Source organism: Berghia stephanieae, chromosome 2, assembly GCF_034508935.2.
Source record: "Berghia stephanieae isolate SIO BIC M18660-M18661 chromosome 2, UCSD_Bste_1.3, whole genome shotgun sequence".
NCBI classification, from domain to species: domain Eukaryota; kingdom Metazoa; phylum Mollusca; class Gastropoda; order Nudibranchia; family Aeolidiidae; genus Berghia; species Berghia stephanieae.
Window position 1 is genome coordinate 81,253,749 of NC_088361.1, and position 10,000 is coordinate 81,263,748.

Below are 10,000 nucleotides of genomic sequence, written 5' to 3' on the forward strand. Positions count from 1 at the left end.
GCACGACACAACCAACTAAATCTATGGACACCCGTTATAAAATGTTTACGTCGTTTGAACCCGTCAATAGAGGAAGTTAAAAATATATTGTCAGATATGCCTAATAAATCATGTCCGCTAGATAAAACACCAACTTGGCTCATAAAAGCATGTGAAAATTATCTTGCTCCAGCAATTGCATCTATCGTAAATGAAATTCTACTGTTGCCCGATTTTCCAAACATGCTGAAACATGCCTTGGTTAGACCCCTGAAGAAAAAGCAAATCTTGACTGCAATGAGTTAAATAATTTTCGACCTGTGTCAAATTTGAATTTCATTTCAAAATTAAGTGAAAAAGTCGTTGCTGCTCGTCTTATTAATAACCATATAGGGACGAATGCCTTAAATGTTAATTTTCAATCAGCATACAAAGCCTCACATCGAGCAGAAACCGAATTACTTAACGTTTTTAATGATATTGTAAATAATATAGATAATAAAAGTGCTTCGATGCTCGTTTTTACTAGATTTAAGCATTCGACACTGTCGACCAAAATTTACTTTTTGCTAGACTACGTGATCAATTTTATATCAGTGGCACAACTTTGGACTGGTTAAAGGAATATTTGTTTGAAAGAATTCAGTCGGTAATTATATAAAACCATGTATCGACTCCATCCATATTAACGTGTGGAGTGCCTCGGAGATCTATTCTCGGCCCCCTCCTTTTTACAATGTATACTGCTCCCCTTTCTGATATGTTATCCACCTTTCCCATTGATTTTTATTTTTATGCTGATGACACTCAGCTGTATACAAAACTCAATAATGATTCAGAGCTGTCATCAGTATCTGTTATGGAAAATTGTATTGCTAACATAAAGGATTGGATGAAACTAAACAAACTTAAATTTAATGATGACAAATCGACCTGTAAAAAATAGTTTTATAATTTTTTTAGATTTGCCAGTAATTCTGTGTTCGTTGGTAAAAGTTTAACATGGTCTGAATGATCAATTAGGACTCCCAACGCTATTATTTTCAATAATAGATTAGTAAGATTGATCTGGTTGATGGGACAGTTGAGTACTTTACTTAAACGCATACCTGTGTAGTTTGCTTCGTTGCCATTGTTTTATTGAGTATTTTTTTCTTTTTTTTTTTTGAAAGACTGTTCGGACCATCCAAATGAGGTCAAGCCATCAACGATCAAAGTCGGTCCCTTAATAAAGTCTGTAGGTGCGCGCCAATGAATTTGGCAACAGGGCGGCCAGATGGCAATTCCCAACATCTAATGGCTGATCATTATGCCCTAGCAGATTTTATAAATTATCATTTGAGTCAACGGGTTATAAAATAACCCTTAATTTAGAAAAAAGATTTGCAAGATACTCGTATATCAATCTGTAAAAAAATAGTTTTATCATTTTCAGATCTGCCAATAATTCTCTGCTCGTTGGCAAAAAATTTAGCATTGGCTCTACGTAACAATGTTTGTCCCCAACCCTACCTTTTTTTAAAGAACAGATATCTGAGTTTGGTGGGGTAATCATCGTAAAATTTGTGCCAAAAGATAAATACAATCGTAAAACTTGAATACTAAGGAGTGTAAACCATAGTCTATATAATATGATTATCAACCTGGAGACTTTTTTAACTGTGATCCGAGCCTAATAATATGATAATATTGAGATAATAAACGTAGGGGTTCCTTTCGTATGTCAAGTAGGTAAACATATCATGTGAGTATTGATAGTTGAAATACACACTGCCCGCTATATCAATCCTACAAATACACAAACATGAAATTTATAGTAAGACGAATGTTCAAAAACTAGACACCGCCTGACGCAGATAAGCAGTGTTTGCTTTTAAACCCTATTGCCACTCCAGTCATTTCCTGGTTCTGTGTGCTATGTGGTCTAGTGGTATGACACTCGCCTTTAGATCGGAAGGTCCTGAGTTCGAGTCCTTGGAAAGTGCTCCTTATTAACATCCTGTCACCTCACTCGGGTGTAAAATGAGTACATGGCCGTTAACAGCGTTGTCTCTGTCCGAATAAAAATTGCAATATCGCCTAAAACAACAGGCGTTATGTATCGTTCTACATGTTAAATGTTGCTGTTGTCTAGCGGCACGTTTAGTGGATATTGCACTATATATTTGCTCTTGTTTTTGTTTTGTTTTTATTTCGGTCTCGGTTATTATAATGTACGAGTGGCAAGTCACAGGGGACTGGCTTTACATATCCTATCTCCTTTATATTAGCTCCCTCCTTAACAGCCATTTCCAGAATTTCCCTTGCACCATCAGGCCAACCCAACAAAAAAATAGAATTTTCTTACTCAAACAAAAAAGCAACAGGTACATTCTATACATAATATTTTTCAGCAAATGAGCTCTACAACACAGTGTCAAGTTTTTATCGCTATAACAAAAACGTTTCTTTAAATTCTGTGGTAGAAAGAAAAAACTAGAATGAGAAATTTGATGATTTTATCGTAACGAATGTGACGATTTCCCTATGGTTGGTAAGGAGAAGGTTAAGTATGCACTCAGGAAGAGTGAATGAGTTAATAACGTATGGGTTTGGGGGTGAAGCCATAACTTACATATTACATTTTGCCCTGTGCGGATTGCAAGGGTTGAAAGACAAGTGTAGACATGACTAATAAATAACATTGTCCGCCCTCATTCCATTCTGATTTTTTCTGTTAGATATATTCCAATAGCCGAGGCGCCAGCCGCAGTGCACCGCCGCAAAGTGAGTAAACGAAAACGTAATTAAGTTTACTGTTCAAGACAAACCCAAGATACAGAAATAAGGGTTCAAGCCTGTGTCATCTGTGTATGTGTATGTGTGCGTGTATGTGTGCGTGTATGTGTGTGTATGTGTGTGTTTGTGAGTGTATGTTAACGAGGCTTTCAGAGCCAGTGATATGGCATACGGCTTGCGACATTCAGGTCGAAAGTTCGAGTCGCGTGGTGGGCGGGGCAAAGTTGAGTCCTTGGAAAAGGTTGTTTACTCACGTTTACCTTACTGAAGTATAGATAGTGTGCGCTTGGTTAAGAAACTCACAACATTGCCATCCGGACGTATAACGGACTAAGACACAAAACTATGTGTAACCATGAACGTTTATAGTCTGGTTAATACAGATTAGTGAGAACTACTTATAAACGTGGATGGCAAAAAGCAATTACAAAGACCTAATTGACGTCAACTTCATTCTATCTATAAAATGACTGTCTCGTCTAGGAGTGTTGACTCTCAAAAGACATTTTATTATTGGACCTCATCCACTGAGAAGTGAGCGAATTTAAAGTTGAAGTGTATCAGCTATTTAACATCATTTTAGACAGCCATTTTTATGATTAATTCTCACTAAACTATATTATTCATATTATAACCGTTTCGGGTTACACGCATTTTTCTGTGTTGGTACGTCATATCCGGCAAGCGGATGATGTGAGTATTTTACCTTAACGCATAGGATTTATGTAAAAATAGAAAAAACACAAACTCGAGTAATTTTAATAGAAGGAATAAAATCGACGTCACTCAGGTCTTTATTATTGTTTTTAGACAGCATTTTTGATGATTAGTTCTCACTATATTATATCAGCCAGACTAAAATCGTTGTTTAAGGTTACCACTCATTTTTCTGTGTTGGTACGTTATATTCGGAAGGCGGGTGTTGTGAGAATTTTATCTAAACGCGTAGTATCAATACAAAAATAGAAAACGCAAGCTCAAGTAATTTTAATAGAAGGAACAAAAATGACGTCAATCAACTCTTTGTTAGTGATTTTAGACATCTATTTTAATGACTAATTTAAAATAGATAACATAAGCTCAAGTAATTAACCAGCAGATGTTTTACAAATCAAAACACGGAATTTGTGACACACCTTCCCACGTGCTTGGACAAGCTTGGTTGGTTATTTATAAACAATCACATTACTGAAATCGACCTCTCTATGATCGTTATAATTCGTTTTATACCTCCAAATGGGTGATTAGTTATCACACGATTTTATCGATCATATTATATACTTTTACTTTTTTTAAGGGTAGGCCTATAGATATTATGCGCTTGGCTAAGAAGCTCATAACATTGCCATCCGGAAGTATAACGGAGCAACACACAAAACTGTGTGTATCCATGAACATTTATAGTCAGGTTAATACAGTTCAGTGAGCATTACTCATAAACGCGGATGGCAAAAAACAATAACAAAGACCTGAGTGACGTCATCTTCGAACTATCTATACAAATCATCAAAAATCCGCCAAAAACTCCGTCATGTTTTCCCTGCCACGCGATTATGAAAATCCTCCAATTTGGCGGAAAATCCGCCAACCTGGCAATACTGAATCATTTGAGCTGCTGCACCCACTCTTCTCTTGGGTCCACCTGAAAATAATTGCTGTTCTGCCATTGTCTGACAAAAACATATTTTTATAATTTTGGTCAGAAAAACTCAACCTTCAAAAATTGACCGATTAAAATCATGACCTTCATTGGAAGTCAAAGCTTTGAGAGTTTAATGACGAGTTGATGGTCATTTTAATTGATTGGTATACTTGAAGGACGAGTTTTCAGTCCAAATGTATTAAATTAAATGTCTTTTTTCTTATATTATGGCAACGTACTCCAATATTGCGGAAGAGAAAAGCAACTAATAATTGGCCTGTGAAAACAATGCTTGTTACGATGAGTTTGGGGTTTGGGTGGGGTGCAGCATGAATAACCTTTAAGATCCTCTCTCTCTCTCTCTCTCTCTCTCTCTCTCTCTCTCTCTCTCTCTCTCTCTCTCTCTCTCTCTCTCTCACACACACACACACACACACAGACACTCACACACTCTCTCTCTTTCTATCTCTCATACACACACACTCCCTCTCTCACACACAGACACACACATTCTCTTTCTCACTCTCTCTCTCTCTCTCTCTCTCTCTCTCTCTCTCTCTCTCTCTCTCTCTCTCTTTCTCTTTCTTTCTTTCTCTCTTTCTCTTCCTTGTTTTTTTTTTTTTTTAATTCTCATTTCCTTTTCTTTTCCATAACTGAGAATGTGCCTGCAGGACTCACACAAACAGTAACACACACTTTTTTCATGAAAATGTTGCTGCTTGAAGCTCGAAGGAAAAAATAACGATGAGTATCGAAACGTAAGCTCCAATTTATTAAACGAAGACAGATACTGTGGACGTTTCGGGTTTCCCCTTTATCAACGAAACACGATGAATGAAATACTAAGGACGAATGAGAGGTGTGAATGGCGTAATTATTCACCTTAACTACGCCATTCACATATCTCTCATTCGTCCTTAGTGTGTCATTCATCGTGTTATGTTGAAAAAGGGAAAACCCGAAACGTCCACAGTATCTGTCTTCATTTAATAAATTGGAGCTTACATTTCAATACTTATCGTTATTTTTCTCACACTTTTTTTTCAGAGTTCTGAGTTCAGCACTGTTGATAGTATGTGGTTCAGTTTAAGAATGTAATGCTATGTAGTGCGGCTATGTTGTCTAGTGGTATGACACTCGCTTTCGGATCGGAAGGTTTTGGGTTCGAGCCTAGCTCGGCGCATGGTTGAGTCCTTGGAGAAGGCTCTTTACTCACATTATCTCACCGTACTCAGGTGTAAAATGAATACATGGCCGTTAACAGCGTTATCTCTGTCTTTAAAAAAAAATGTAATATCGCCTAACAGTCGTCATATTATCCCATCCTACATGTTAAATGTTGCAGTTAGCCAGTGACCCCTTGTAAAGCGGTTTGAGTACGTTTAGTGGATATTGCGCTATATAAAAACTCAATTAAATTGTTTTTCAATGTTTTAATGCTAACTTGTAATTATCAAAACAACCATAAATATATATATAAGTTTGAAAAAAATATCATTGTCATATCATCATTATTATTCACTTGGAGTTTTTGAGAAGATGAAGGTCATTTTAATTGATCGATCTTATACTTTAAGTCCCAGGATTGAGCGTAGCCTTTGTAAAACTCAAACCCTGATCAAACAATTTACGTCAAAATACAAAGCCAGATCACCATGGGGCAGCGTGGCCAAGCCGTACGGTCTTTGCTTCGTACCCAAAAGGTACCGAGTTTGATTACCCGCCTCGTTATGTGGCCTTGAGCAAGTCACTTCGCCCTAGCTCACTGCGGTGCTGCACTGCGGCTGACGCCTGGGTTATTCCAGTCTTCCCTTGGAATAGACCCAAAAGACAAATTTCCTCTTCGGGATGAATAAAGGGAATTTTATTTTTATTTCTTTTATTAAAAGAAAGCAAATCCAGAGTTGTTCAACCATTGGGAAACTAGTCCAACGGAGGACTCTATACAAACATTGGGCAAGTGATCTTGTATTTTCAGAGTGATGCATCTTATTTTCAAACCTACATTAAATTAAATGCTGGTCGTCAATAATAATATAGTCCATCCATCCTCGCTCTGTTACACCCTGTAATCATAATAATCTGCATATACATCCTGTTACTAAATTAGTTATGCCACATTAAATTAAATGCTGGTCGTCAATAATAATATAGTCCATCCATCCTCGATCTGTTACACCCTGTAATCATAATAATCTGCATATACATCCTGTTACTAAATTAGTTATGCCACCTTATGATTCCATTATATGTAAGCTTTTCATTATAAATTATTCATTGTCCGGAAGACTGGTTAGACACTTTCAAAGAGTTCTGAACCTGAAGAGAGGAAGGTCTGACGTCACGTCTTCTACTTTCCATTGAAAACTGTGATCTTAACCACCTTCAAGCAAATGCCAACCAACCGATCTGGTTGGCCTTCCAGTATTTGAACACTAATCTCAATGTTTAAACAGTGATGCGTGGAATGTAATAGGGAGGAAAAGTCGTGAGGTCACACTTTCTACTGTCCGGTTCCAAATTCCTTGGAAGTGTGTATGCTACGTATTGAATCATAAGATGGTCTAACTATTTTAGTAGCTGGATGTATAGGTAGATTCCTATGATCACGGGACGTAAAAGAGCTAGGATGGATGATATTTATTGACAAGCATAGACTAGAAAATAAGATGACATCACTCTAAAATTAGAAGATCAATTACACAAGGTATGTATCCAGTCCTCCGGAAGAGTTGTTTTACACTTCCGGTGAAATTAGAACCAGTTTTTTGACATCGCACTTTTGTTCCCTATAAGAAACTAAAAACCGGTTTCTAGGTTATGTTAAACAGAATACAACAGTCCACGTTCTAACCCATGGGTTATTTCAACCCACTTGTCTATTGAGAAAAACTTTACGACAGATCGAAAAGACCAGAATAAATGCCCGGATTGGAACCTGAACTGTTTACGTTGGATTAAGTACGCTATCATTTACAAACACAACTCTTTATCAGTCTATCTAATCTATCTATATACATTCTGTCTATCTCTGTCTAACAATCAATCTATCTTTATCTCTCTCTCTCTCTCTCTCTCTCTCTCTCTCTCTCTCTCTCTCTCTCTCTCTCTCTCTCTCTCTCTCTTATTCTTTCTTTCTTTCTTTTTATATTTTTTTCTCCTCTCTCCCCCATTCTTCCTCTCTCTCACACACTCTTTCACTATATATATATATATATATATATATATATATATATATATATATATATATATATATATATATATATATATATCATTAAGGAAAAGTGTCCATAAAATCAATAAATATCTTCCTTCTAATAATAAAGGTCCTACTTACTTCTTATGCCGACCGCAATTGTTTATTATTATTTTATATTTCTATAAACGTCACAAAATTATATTAACAACAAGTAAAGCATTCCATTCCTTTACAATTAAATGTTACACGGCCAGGCAACCCAGAACTAGACGTCTATGTTTCTTGAGTCAATAAAAGAAAACTTAGATCCTACTTACCTCCCTTCAACCGACCGCAGCTTGATGTTATTATTATCCTTTATATAGATAGTATGCGCTTGGCTAAGAAGCTCACAACATAGCCATCCGGAGATATAACGGACCAACACACAAAACGATGAGTAATCTTAAACGTTTATAGTCTGGTTAATACAGTTTAGTGAGGATTACTCATAAACGCGGCTGGCAAAAAACAATGACAAAGACCCGAGCGAGTGACCTCAACTTCGTTATATCTATATAATTTGTATAAACATCACAATTTATTAGTATCGAGTTTAAAATTCATTTACTATCAAATGTAAACCGGTCGTACAGCCCTAGACTATGTTTCTTGCGTAAAAGATGAAATACATACACACTGAGAGGTGCAAACAATCAAACATTTCATTTTAGTCTAAGGATATACATTATATTGTGTGCGTGTGCGCAAAGCACCTACATAGATGCTTAAGTGAAGTGATCTTGATTGTTTTAAGTGGTAAGGCATTATGTGAATATATCCAACAATAACTCAAGAAATAAACAAGGAAAGGGACACTCGAGTCAGGAAAAACCTGATCAAATGTGAACTGTGCTTTCTAGTGCTATCTAGTTGGCAACATATGGTCGTCTTTTCGTTTCAATTTGCTTTTAACTTTAAATCCGTGTTGTTTATTGTGACATTAGGGCGTGTGTCTCCTAAAGTGGCGTTCATCCAAAACAAATCATAAGTAAGCTCGAGCTGTAACGAGCCACCCGACTCGGTCGTTCGAGATACCAGTCAGGAAAACTAAACATCGAACATTGAATCGATCTGTAGACTTAATAACCAAGGCACGTTCAATAGCAAAGAAACAAAATAAAGCCTATAGCCTTGTACACATAAATAAATGCTTGTTTTGACTAAAGTTTCAAACAATCAACTATTATAGATAGTATGCGCTTGGCTAAGATTCTCCCAACACTGCCATCCGGAAATATAACGAACTGTGTTACCATGAACTTTTATAGTCTGGATACTACAGTTTAGTGAGAATTACTCATAAAAGTGGATGGCAAAAAAACAATTACAAAGACCTGAGTGACGTCAACTTCGATCTGTCTATATTAGCAATTCTTATAAAACGTAACGCTTATCGGACACCAATTTATGGAACTGTGCCGTTTGCTGTGTACTACTTTGTATCGAACACTCACTTATCGGTGCCTCGTCTAAGACCTCCTTCGATTTTACGACACCTATGTTTTGCGCTAGGCCTAAACCACAGCCACAATATTCTATCCTATGTCATGTCGATTTTGATCTTGAAAACTGGACTCGTAGGCGATAGAATGAAACGTGGCTTATATTTTATTGAGAGCTATGGTTATCGAGCTTTTTAAGGGACAATAACGTAAGATTTCATATTTCTTTAGATTCACTTTTTGGCATCTTATTTGCATGTATTTGCAGGCCTGATAATCAAGCGTAATTTTATGTGCTTTTGCGTTGCTTTGAGAGTATTTCCCATTTCCATTTCAACAAGGAGACCACAAAATATTCAGTTATCAGACCTGCAAATAAGTTCACTTCGGTCTGAGGCGATGAGTTACATTTTGACGTTTGTATTTATTCTGAGAATCGGCAAGTTTTAGAGACCTTCTCATTCAAAATATCCAATAACCGATCCGTTATTTGTTCCAATCACATAATTTATTAAAAACTCCTGACTGATAAGAATTCCTGAAAATAAGCAGTATAGAAAATTATCAATTCTTTAACAACGGGCGTGCAGATGATTGTTGCGGCTATGCGGTCTTGTGGTATGACACTCGCTTTTGGATCGGAAGGTCCTAGGTTCGAGCCCCGTTCGACGCATAGTTGAGTCCTTGGAAAAGGCTCTTTACTCACATTCTCTCACCGTACTCAGGTGTAAAATGAGTACCTGGCCATTAACAGCGTTGTCTCTGTCCGAAAAAAAATATAATATCGCCTTACAGACGTCATGTCTTGTCCTAAATGTTAAATGCTGCTGTTGGACAGCGACCCCTCGTATAGCGCTTTAAGCACGTCTAGTGGATATTGCTCTATATAAAAGCTCAGATGCTTGTTCTCCGAGTTAA

The 10,000-nt window shown here is 36.8% G+C and overlaps 1 protein-coding gene across 3 annotated transcripts in view; it reads right to left on the reverse strand.

Annotated features, from left to right (window-relative positions):
- Nucleotides 1-8,526, reverse strand: part of LOC144965636 (long-chain fatty acid transport protein 2-like) — a 30,155-nt gene extending 21,629 nt beyond the window's left edge. The window contains exon 1 of one of the 3 annotated variants that reach the window (XM_078901184.1): nt 7,916-8,526. The gene's annotated coding sequence lies outside the window, so the exon portion shown is untranslated. Of the gene's footprint in view, nt 1-7,736; nt 7,888-7,915 lie in introns of those variants that run through there. The other 2 variants (XM_078901188.1, XM_078901185.1) reach the window with 2 other exon arrangements.
- Between the last annotated feature and the right edge of the window lie 1,474 nt (nt 8,527-10,000).